The following is a 12,604-nucleotide window of genomic DNA, read 5'->3' as shown; positions in this document are numbered from 1 at the left end:
GAGGTCCATGAGAACCTCCTTCAAGATGTATCCACTGTATGGTGGAGCTGATGGCAGAGGCTCTCAGTCACTGCTTACACCGACAGCCACCATATATTGCTACTTCAGCAGTCATGGCAACAGAAAGCAGTGTTCATAGCAGAGAATGGTCTTGATAATGACCCTTTTAAATTATTTTTTTCCAACAATGCCCTTAAGAGCAGATTTGACAGTGCCACACACAGATCACCAGTTCCCAACCAGTTTGCAGAACCAATAGGAAAGAGGAGATTTGCAGCAGAAAACAATCACATCATAAACACTGCTGGTCTTCTCATTGTAGTCTGGGAAGTTTACCCCAGGCTTCCATGCATTTACGCTGTGTTTTGAGGATGAGAACAGTGGGAAGAGTGTTGGGCTGAGGGGAAGACAGCCAGGACATGCGAGGGAGCAAGGAAGAAGTGACTTGGGCTGGTAGGAGCAAGAGGAAAGAGAAGAACATGGTAGCAATGAAAAAGGCTGGAAACTAGCTGGTTTTATATTGGGGTGGGAAAGGAGACGTTCACCAGTGACCAGTCAGCTCAGATAAAACCTTTTGATAGTAAAGACTGATTACAAAAATGGCTCATAAAGAAATAACTCGTCTCCACCTGTATACAGAGATACAGGCAGAAGTCACCTTTAAGTGTATGGGATCCTTGTTCTGCTCGGTGGCATTCTGAAATTATGTATCAGTTCTAGGATTAAATAAGGATCCCCGTTCCATGTCAACACAGGTCTTTATTTTGCTATTAATCCTGTGCGCATGCAGATGGGTAATGGATCATACAGATCTCCGGGAGGAAGCTGAGATGGTTTACCTCTTTGGAATCTGCAGCAATCCCCAAGTAATGCTCCCAGGAACAAAAAGATGCTAGACCGTAACAGATGTAACACTCTCCAGTTAATTATTTCTGAAGTCCTTGTGATTTCATAGCTGGAAAACTAGAAGAGTTTCTCAGAGTTTAGAGTCTCATAGCCAGCAGCTCCTACCAAAATTCAGATCTGGAGCCCAAAGCTATTGGATAAACCAGTTTTACCTTCCTGAGCATGCAGGGCTGTGTTGTATTTCTGTGTTTGCTGTGCAGAGGAGCAGAAGAAACACTTCAGCCCATTACCTGGCACAGCATCCAGTGACAGGTTCCTGCCATCCTGGAGGTTGTGGAGCTCACCCATAACAGCTCCCCATCTGGGCAAAGTTTGGATTTTATGCATGCACCCAGTGAGGAGGGAAAGCTGCATCAAAAAGCTGCAGCCAAAACCAGAAGAGATATGATGCCAGAGCAGCATGGACACCTCATAGATAATTACAATGGGATGAAGTATAGAGGAAAAAAGGGTCAGCTATTTCTCAGAAACTGGTAAACCATTTTTAACATCTAATAAAACAAAAGCAAACGCATTTACTCTTCCCTCTGACACAATAATGTGTGAGCTCATATTATCTACCTGGCCAATAAAAATATTACTAGTGTGTAGAATATTAAAGAGTAGTACTTCCCTTTAAAGAGAACATAGAAACAATATAAAAAAAGTAGAATACACATATATGAAACCCATAAATATTACAATAAAGGGCTTGAGATAGGTATATGTATATCAGAAGAAATCAAGCAAGAAGCTCTTAAAAAGGGGACTTGGAGGAGGAAAAAATGTCAGGCACTAGCTGAGAAAACATCAAGCAGAAAATTGCCTGTTTTAAAATAAATTAGAAAGAGAAAATCATGATTTTTAAAGGAAAAATTCACACTGTGGAAGGAAAAAGGGTAAAAAGAGAAGTAATATAGTTTAATTTGAAATAAATTCCTTATGGGAACAAGCCTAATGGAGGTGGTTTGTGAAAGACATTATTTTCATGCTAACAGGAAGCACAGAACTACTAGAAGCAAATATATAAAATAATGTTCAGGAGTAAAGATGATAGCTACAATTATGATTCTTTTTCCTTTACAGACTTTCAAAATCCCTCATTCCTCCAACCCTTTGAGCTGATTAAGTTTGAAGTACAAAGCTGTTTGAGGTTTGGGGGTTTTTTTAATATTCAATGCTATTATAATTTAGTGCAAGTACATGACAGTGATATGAATGCCCACTGCTGGTTGCTCTCTCTGTGTAACATTAAAAATGGACTTCAACACCTACTTGGAACTTAAATTCTCAACCTGCTGCTCATTTCATGTGCCTTGTAAGAGCCAAATCCCCTGGCTTTACTTTTGAGTTTGAACATGTGTTGTTCAAGGAAGCTTTTAGTTTGAGAGCATCTCTGGAAGTCCACTTTATAGGTTCAAAAGAATGAATATTCTCTGTCAAGTCCAACTGGAGTTTCCCTCCCCATCAGTGGAATATACTATTCCTGCACTAGGATATGAACACAAAAAATTCCTTTCAGTCAGGAAACCTCACCATTTTCTGTCTGAGCTGAACACTGAACAAGGAACTTCAAAAGAACCTAAACTCTCCCAGTGACTGGAACACCCTGATGTAATGATTCAACAGAGTCTTGGCTTCCATGACAGCTTAATAAGATAGGTGCTTTAGATTATTTTTCAGGTATGATAGAAAAATGTACAATCCTTCGTTCACCTCTGTAACACTTTCCCCTTTATTCACTTTGAAGTAGGAACCACTGCTGCAAGAAAATTCATACAGTGAGCAGAAAACCACCTTTCCACCAGATATGTAGCAAAGATATGTAAGCGGTGTCAAATTAACATTTTCAGTACATTCTCCTCCCTGATCTTTTAGATGTTTATGAAAATGAGAATGGAAAGAAAAAAGTAGTTTTTCTTGAGGTTTTTTCTTTTCATTTCCTTTGGAGTTGTGTTTCTTGAAAGTGCATTCACATTAGCTCACAAAGCCATTTTTATCTTTAAAACTATTTCAGATGGGAAATCTTTTGATTGTGTTATTGCATAGTAAACTAAAAAAAAAGTAAGAGAAGCAGAATCTTTTCTTGCCCTGCATTTATTTTATGTCTTTTGATCTTGTCTCTCTCCTGGTGATGTTATTACTCTGAAACCTGTGGTAAAATGCCAGGGTGAGAAAGAAGCTTAGCTCTTTGAAATGATTGTGGTTAAATTTGTGTTAAGCCCTCTGTGATCTGATAATGACAAATCTAACATGTAAACCTTTGCAGAGACATATACATTCAGGTAATCCATGTATTCACAGACTTGAACAAATATTGACAGAAGCAACTTCATACTTCTGTGAGTAATGACCCACCACAGTGATGACAGATCACAGCCCTAACCAGAACTTGTTCATGAAAACACTGGATGTACAGAGCTTGGCTCCATTTCTCCAGCAGTATAATGTGTTTTCCTCTTTTGCATTAAAATTGATCAAGACAAAGGAATGACACTGATCTTCCTGGGTCAGGTGTCAGAAGCTACTTCTGCATGCTGCTTTTTAATGGTGTTTGCTACAGAATGGTGTAACTTCAGGTGGAGCTCTGACACATGTTCCAGTCAGACTCTAGGTGGGCTGGATGATGTTCTGGGGGTGCCTCTCTCCACTCTCAATAGAGGAGGACCATGAAACTCAGTGCTGGATTTAAGACACCCAGTTAAGTGCATTTCACACTCTGAGTTTTTCACCACCTTGGATTCTATTTTGGCTAGGATGCTACAGGCTGTGTGAGAGGTTTTGTTAGATCAGTGTAAACCAGCATGCCCACCTGAAAACTGCTTTTTGCAAAATAAGCCATCCAGTTTTATAGATGTGACATGAATAGTAGAGATATACTACATTGTGGAATTACTATTATTGCATTTTTGCTATACAGAGAAGTTTAAAAATGTAGCAGTTATATTTTTGTAATAGCAATGGTCTGAAGATATTTGTAATGTAAATCTTTTGGGTAATGACCTTAAAAACAGGCGTAAGTATAAAAACTCTTAGGTTTAATAGGTTACTCTTTAGCTGGTAGCAGTTTGGATACTTGCACTTTCCTAAACTGCTTATAATATCACCCTGCTTTCAATTGACTTTTCATTCTAGAGTTCTGTCCCCAAAAATGGATGTTGAGTCCAAGATAAACCATATCATCATGGTTCAACAGAGGAAAAGAAAGGGAAACTGTTTTGTTATTTTCAGAAGAGAAACTGCCCTGCTACATGCTCACCAAGTACTCCTCCCTCAGTACATTTTGCCTGCCTGCTCGATGAGGAACCACAGGCTTTAGTGTTATCTGACTCTCCAAAGAGTGTATTTTGTAGGTGTGATGCCAATGTGCAGCTGTGCACATCTCAAAGCACGGGCCTTCTTGGTATATTCTGATCAATACAAGGGTTGCTACTGGAAGAACTGGTCAGGAATATTATGCCAGGATAAATTTGCTAAAAAGATCTTTCTAGTGACCAGTGAGCTCGAAAAAAGAACCATCTCTCCACATCTATCTCTTCCCCCCAGCGAAAGAAGCAGCTTTCCATCTACTTCCTTGGCAGGCTCATTTTTGGCCTGCAAAGGTCCTTAATGTCAAAACCAGTAAGGAAAGACACTGCAGGTTGATTTTCTCCCCTCTATATTTTCTCTTTCTTTTCTCATCCAGATTTTGGGTGAACATTTCCTCCAGGTGCATATTACCTTTTTCTTTTCCTTTTAAAAACAGGGAAGGTATGCCTGGTTTTAATACATCTCTAATTATATTCCATTGCTTGCTAAAGCAAAGTTATAACTTTCATGATGACAGTGAATCAATTTTTCTACCCCGTGCAGGGTGGATATGAAGGCTAATGTCCTACCAATGCCATTGACTCAAGGTTGCTAAAGGAAGTCTTATGAAGGAAAGTCTTCTCTTATCACTTGGCATTTCTGACTCGCTAATCTGATTTCAAAGAAAAATTGTTTATAGGAGTTCCTGGTTCAGATCCTCCTCCTTGCTAAAGTTGATGTCAAAGCATGTGCAACAGTAACTGGATGAGCAAGTCAAGCTTGTTGAGTTCAGATCCAGAAATGCTAACAATTTACTGATTTAGCAGCTCTCAGATGCCAGTTAATAACCAGAGAAATAGGAACCCATTCAAAGTTATTGGGTCAGACAATCGGACTTCTTCCTGTACTGGTGCCAAAACTGAAGACTGGATGATGTCTCAACAAATCTCTGGGTCAGTTATTGTTTTTATTTTATGTCCTTGGCTACATGAACTAATAAACAAACAGCCTGCATTTTCTCCCTGTTCAAACCCTCCCTTTACTTCCCATTGCTACTTACATGATTTTACTACCCACCCTGTGTCTCTTGCAGCATAGTCTGACCAAGCAGGTGCGATGGTGAACGAGGAATGCCACTAAAGTTACTTTTTGTGTGCCCATTCAGCCCCTTCCAGATAGGTGAGTATCAGCAGTGATAGCCTGTAATCAAACACATCATACTCGCTTGGCAAAATCATGGGAGTGAGCACAAGCTACCTGGTACCCTTCACATGATCAAATGACAGAGAAGGTGCTGAACCCACCACACTGAACATAATTGTTTGCATTTTTCAGATGTTTTCCTTGTGCCCCAAATCAAGCTTTCAGTTCAGGTTTTAAAAGTTTGTATTCCTGACAACATATAAAATGTAGTACAGGAACTGTGGTCACAAAATAAAAGACAGATGTTTTATGTGTTTTCTGTTTTCTGTATATGTCTTTTAACCAGCTGTATAAAGTCATCTCTCTGACATGTTGAGTCAACTTGTTCAAGTATTGATTTGGTGAAGTCAGTAATTAAGAGCCCATTCTTATTTAGTTCTAAATAGCAAAGGCTTCTCTCTCATGATACTTTTAGGGACTCTACTGGTGATCCACCTGGGCATGCCCACCAACAGAAAGTTCCCATCGCTCCAGGTTCGCAGAGAAGGGGACATGTTTTGGGACACCACAAGATTCAATTCTGCATGGCTGGTGTCAGCACTCAGAGCCCATGGGGTCACTTGTTCAGCTTGTCTGCACCCATGGCCAGTGGCAAACCAACATTCCTCAACGGTAATGTGGACTGCACATCAGTTCTCTGGGAAAAAAAAAAAGAAAGGTGTCCACAGAAGTGGGCCACTTGCATCCTGTTGGCACAGTCCACATTCAAGGTTGTTCCTATTTGGCTCCATTCCCTTGAGGAGACGAGGAGCAGCTGTGCAGGAAGTAAGTGATAGCCATACCACCTAATGCTTAATGTACAAACAAGTGGCAAGCTGCACAGCCTTGATAAAGGCAGGCATGGTAGTGCTGGAGTCGATTTACATCACCTGCATGATCCCATAACCCAAATAGGGGCTGCCACAACTGGAAGGCAAGCTGGAGATGTCCCATAGCTGGGATCTATCTCCACAGCAGCCAATATTGCAGAGGTTTGTGAATGAAAACTCAAAACATCCGTCTCTTAGGCAGCCGCCCTGCAGATTAAAAAATAAAAGGGGGCTGTTCTTGTCTGAAAAAAGAGGTATTCCAGTTTTCTACCAAAATATTAAAATATTTAACTTACCTTAATTTCATTATAAAAAGTCTTTAAGCCCTTTTCCACTGATTATTCTAAAAGAATTACATATGGGGTTGTTTATTGATTTTTCCATTTTCTGCTTATCAAAGACTGGAACACTGACTTTTATTATTTTATTGATATAAGAGAAGGGAAAAGGTATTGTTTGTCAGCTTGCTTTTTGTGAATATTTATAATTTCATTTTACAAGCCTTGTTGATGTAGATGCAATTTATTTATGTTTTCATGGGATAAATATAGAAGACCATGGATACTATTGCAGTTCTGTCAAGGGCTACAGAAGGAGTTTCTCAGACTGTACAAGAAGTGGGCTTGTACTTGTGATGAGAATTAAAGCTCAGCAAGTGTGAGCCATTCATATACCTGCCCAACTCAAAGGGGATTTCAAAGCCCATGGAAACTCAAATGTTTCATGAACAGAGCAGATGTCTCACTTATGAGACATGAGTGACTCTCTGTCATGAGCTCATGGTCTCACTGAACTGATGTTCCTCAGCATTTTATCTTCTTGCATCTGGAAGCAATGGGGACTCCCAGGCACAGCCCGATTTAGGACGTCCTTTAGACCTCAGATGCAGGATTTAGTTACTTGAACACAGAGCAAATGAAAAAGACTTGTGCCCCTTTAAATGTTCTGGGATACTTGAGCGTCCTGAACAGAGAATTTGTGTCCTTCTACCTCTGTGTGCACAGACAGTGCCAGATACTTGCAAAGGACACTGTGTGCCTGTGTTTTTGTAGCTGCATCCCCAGGGGAGAATAGCAGGATGCCAAGTTTGATGCTGTAAATATTCCCCAGGAGGAGCTTGATTCCTTACATTAACTTCAGAGGGAATATGGTCCTTCACCACAGATGTCTGTGCTGAATTCTGAAGCTGACTTTTGTGACCTTCACTGCTGCTGCAGAACAGGCCAGCTGGGAAAAGGGAGCTAGCCTAGAACCTGGTGATGGCTACAACTGTGCAACCGAGCCAGACTCAACACTGCTAAGGCCTTCAGCAATGGTTTTACCCCTGCAAGGGTTATTAACACAGGCTTCTGGTCAGGCAATGAGCTCAGAATTTACCTAAAATTCTCCAAAACCACACCCCTTGCTTTCCTGCTGGCATAAAGATGCTATCAAAAAAAATCTGTGGGTTGAGTACCTCTCCAGTGGAATCTTCTGCATACAGCTTGAGTAACTTACCTAAAACATCTAGCTGCATTCACCTCCTTGCAAACCTGGGAATTAGGTCATTCTACGTGACTATCAAGAGCTGCCTTTCTGGAAGGAAATGTTGCGGTTTGATGAGAGTTGTCTAATAGGAAGCCACTGAACTGCAGCACAGGTTGAATAGTACTCCACAGCAGCTAGGAGATGGTGAGTTGCACACAGTGGAGCTAAGGCTCGGATTTGCCTCAGTGTTGGAAGAAATAAGACTTTACATTTCAATATTAATTGTCTACGCTATTCACTATCTGCCCTTCATTACCAGGATAAACCCACGTAACCAGAGATTATCCAATTCTCATCTGGAAAACACACTGTATTTATTATCTCATATACATCAACTAAGTAAACTAATCTTCTTTAAAATTTATTACTACACTGGTCTTTAGTAGACAAAGTTACTCTGGTACAACGAACTCCTGTGCATATAGATACATCATGAAACACAGCATCAATTTACAGCTTTGCTTAAGTGCCTTTGTAAGGACAGTGAAGCTTTCAAATCTAAGAAGCAACATTCAAATTAAACTTTCAGCTTCTTAGTTGAGTAACCCTTTTTTTTATTGCACACAACCTTTCTAATCAGTAATGTCAGTGCCCATTTGAGCAGTGCTCTACTACCTGATCTCTTGAGGGCAGCATGCACAGAATGGGTCTAGCAGCAGTGAGGTGATAGTTGGGATTTTTTCTTGTCTAGGAGGGTAGAAATTTGTTCCGTGTTACCTTAAGCTGTTCAAACTCAGTAGCAAGAAGATCTTTGTTTCTCCTTCTCCTAAGACTATTTAGATTCTCTGATAATACAGTTACGGATCTGAGGCACCTATGTTAAGTGTGAAAGCTTTCTTTGCAGCCTGTTGGCTCCAGGGTATGGGACAGTCTTTTGCAGTTTTTCACCTTATTTGAAGCTAAAGCTTCACATCATTTTATAAGGTACACTGGAAGGATTTTTTTTCTTGCAAAATTTTAATGGACATGATTTGTTTAATCTTTAAGACTTATGAATTTCCCATATGAGATTATGCTTCCTGTTCTTCTGGTCATTCTTGTTGCAATACTGCTCAGAAGCATTTTCCAGCTACAGTTGCTCTTTTGTTGCTATCAGAATGAAGTAATTTCTCCGTCGGACATAATGTTTAATGCTTTCTCCATCGGGCATAATGTTTAATGCCATTTCTGGCATAGGACAAAACACTGCACTTGATGCAGCTGACCAGAGTATTGTGTTAAGTAACTAAGAGGGAAGAAAGGTGAGAGAAGCCACAGTCTCAGCATGCCTGGTAAACCAACTATTGATGGTTTGCAACAGGACAGTGAAGCTGAGTCTCTGTGTGCTCTGTGGGCCAGGGATGCTGTACAGTGAAACCCAGCACACCTTAACAACAAACTGGGCACTTCTGCCCTCCAAGTTGACATTCAAACCTGAAGGATGAGCATCCAAATACCACTACTAATGCATTAGACACTGATAAGTTGGACTTGGTGATCCCTATGGGTCCCTTCCAACTTCAGCTATTCCATAGGAAAAATGCCCTTTCTTTCTGCCTTCTACATTTGATTAATTCTATGTTTAAAAGCATTATTAGCAACTTGAAAATGAAACAAAATATTTCTAAGATGTACACAAGATGCTTTGATCAGCTTAAAAGTTTTTGGTTTGGTTTAAAAATTAATTTCAGAAACAAAATTTTTTCCATGCTGAGCTCATGATCAGCTCTTTTAATAGAGTGCATTGTTTTCTAGGGCTTAAAACATTAGCAACAGGATGAGGGCACTAGTATGGAAGGATTTTTCAGGGATGGACTGTGCTAGGATTCTCCTAAGAGTTAGCCAAATTCCTTGGGTTTGTTTATGGATTCATTTTCTCTTAATTTATAGGAAAAGAAGGAAAAATAAAGAAAGTTAAGAAGGCACTGGTTTTCATGCAAGACTACAACACCGAAGAGTTAGGTACCTAAGAGTGGAAGAAAATCAAAGCTAAAGGCTTGCCAAAAGTTATACAAGAATTCAGGTGTGAATCCTGGAATCATCACAGAGATCTCCAAAACAAGAAATCCACTTCTGACTGGCAGCTATTCTTAAGGTAAAAATTTTGTAAAACTGCAAAATACTCAATTCAAAGTGCTCATTTTTCTTTACTTAATATGAGTTCATTGCCAGCTTAACTACACAGAGCTCAGTGCTCAGAGAATGCATTCCACTTAGCTAAATTAAAATCTTAGTTGAGGCAATTGAAAATGAAAAATTGGGCCCTCGGTTCAAAACCTCCCACAGCATTGCCAAGGCAACAATATCAAATCATGATAAGCAGAATTATTCTAAACAGTGGGCACAGCTTAAAATGAGGTTACAACAGCTTTTTCTGAAGGTTGAAGGAAGACACAACACTTAGTAGTTACCTGTAAGTAAACAGCCCCTACACTACCTGCAATATCTTTAGCCTCTATAATGCATACCACGGCCTTTGTGCTAGATATCCTATTGACTCTGTGTGACTCACTTTTTATGACCTCACCAATGAGATAACACCCTCATTCGATAAAAGACTGTATCAATTAAGAAAAGCCCTACTGCCTGATAACCTGATTAAGAGCTGAGTACTCAGGGTGGTGGTGGTCTAATCAATTCTGGCTTCTTGTTGAGCAGCTTTATGGAATTATCCAGCCTTTGGCAAACTTTTGTATGATGCTTACTGCACCTAAAGATAAATTACTCTTTATTTGTTCAATTTGCTGCAAGGTGGGGCCCATCTGCTTGTAGGAATCAGTTCTCTTAAGACTTGGTGTCAGAGAGTTCATTTTTCATTTGAGTGTCCCTAGGGCTTTCATATTTTTCCCATTTTTAGAAGCCAAAAAAAGAAAAAAAAAGTAATGTAGATACTTCAGTTTCAAGATCACAGATGTACATGCTGGTTTATAGGTTCTCTGACCAGCAACATCAATTATTTATATAAAATTTGAGAAAAATCCCCAAATAGGGGCTGGAGGCAAAGTTTTCCTTGTCTACATAATCCTGTAACAGTAGATCATAAAATACATGCATTCAATATTACCACAACATGGCCAAACCCTTCCTTCCCTCTGTGTAACTACTGTCACACATCACTATCACAAAGTAATGGAAAACTTGATACTGTTAGGGCTTACATTCCCTTTTCCATGGGTGGAAACACCTATGGGAAAATGCCATGTAGTTTACTTTATAGTTTGGTTCTCCTTTTGTTGCTCCCCTTTGGATTCTAATCTTTCACTAAGAGGGCCGTTAACAAAGTGCTGGGTAGGAAGGAGATGTGTCCCTTTCTTCTGTTTCAGTTTGAACAAGAAAAATGTCTGATAGCGCTGGTGTAGATAGCAGTGAGGTCTTGCTCCTTGGTAACCAGCAATGTTTTCTGCTGGCAGCAGGAGCTCCAGGCAGTGCTGGGAGCCCTTGGTGGAGCACTGGGGCGCAGGGTAAGTCTGCCTCCACCCTGTCTAGCATGCAGACAAACCAGAAAGCACTGTGCTATTCTTTTTTCATTTGTTTGTTTTGGCAGTTTGGGGTTTTCTTAGAGATTCAAGCCTATCAGTTTAAGACCTGTTGCTCAGCTGTTAGAGCTGACTTTTACCATTAGGATGACTACAGTTTTACTTCATGAGCTGAGATGAAGTTTCCTCTGGTAGCAACCTTTCACAACTTTAGATCTAGGTGATTCTCCCCCTCTATTCTCATGAGACCCTACATGGAGTGCTGTGTCCAGGTTTGGGGACCTCAGCTCAAGAAAGACATGGACCTGTTGGAACGAGTGCAGAGCAGAGACACTAAGTTGATCACAGGATTGGAACACCTCTCCTAGGAACACATGCTGAGAGAGATGGGGCTGTTCAGCCTGGAGAAGAGAAGGCTTTGGGAAGAGCTAAGAGCACCTTCCGGTACTTTAAAGGGGCATACAAGAAAGCTGGAGAGGGACTTTCTATATAAGCAGATAATTGCAGGACAAGGACAATGGTTTTAAACTAAAAGAGGGTAGGTTTAGGTTAGATGTTAGGGGGAAATTCTTTACTCAGAGAGTGGTGAAGTACAGGAACAGGTTGCCCAGAGAGGTTGGGTTGCCCCATCCCTGGAAGTGTTCAAGACCAGGTCAGATGGGACTTGGAGCAACCTGGTCCAGTGAGTGGTATCTCTGCCCATGGCTGTAACTAGATGATCTTTAAGGTCCCTTCCAATCAAACCCATTCTATGATTCTATATTTTATTCCTCTGGGATATCTCAGCCATGCCTTACAATTAGCAGTTTAGAAACTTTCTGGAACATGAAAGATAGCAAGTAAATAAATCATTAGGTATTTATGCACCAGACTATGCACAGGACCTGGGGGAAATGCCATAACGATGTGTCCTGCCCAGGATTGTACCAGGATGCAAGGACATATGGCAAGGAGACAATCCCATGCAGTTAGGACCAGGCACCAGGCATCTTGGAGATTATACTGATCATATCACATCATACCATATCATATCTAATAGACATATGTAATTATATTCACATATATGGAAGGGCATGGAGGAATGTACTGGCAAGTACTGTAAAGAGGAAGACTTCCCCAATTAGCATGGTTACACTGATTAATTTATCATTCAGGTGTATCACGGTTCTGCATGAATCACAAGCTGCTTAATAGTGCATTGAAATGCAGTCCTGAGCCATGACTGGTAGAAGATGTGCTATCTGATTTATCCTGGGCAAAATGTCCAGGGGGGTGGTAGCACATTAAGTTAGGTGAGCCATCCAGGGCATACATTTCACTTGTTATCAGCTGTGTGTGACAAACTAACCCCAGAGACATTCCAGTGTAAACTGAACTAGAATAATTCCAGACATAAAGACTTTCTATTTGCAAGAAGTAAGTATCAGGGAAGAGTTG

General features: G+C 40.4%; 1 long non-coding RNA gene across 1 annotated transcript in view; it reads right to left on the bottom strand.

Annotated features, from left to right (window-relative positions):
- Nucleotides 1-12,604, bottom strand: part of LOC116446187 — a 63,598-nt gene that overhangs the window by 10,348 nt on the left and 40,646 nt on the right. The window lies entirely within an intron of this gene.

Source organism: Corvus moneduloides, chromosome 6 (genome assembly GCF_009650955.1).
Source record: "Corvus moneduloides isolate bCorMon1 chromosome 6, bCorMon1.pri, whole genome shotgun sequence".
Lineage (NCBI taxonomy): Eukaryota > Metazoa > Chordata > Aves > Passeriformes > Corvidae > Corvus > Corvus moneduloides.
Note: the sequence above shows the minus strand (reverse complement) of the source record. Positions and strands in the feature narration are given on the sequence as shown.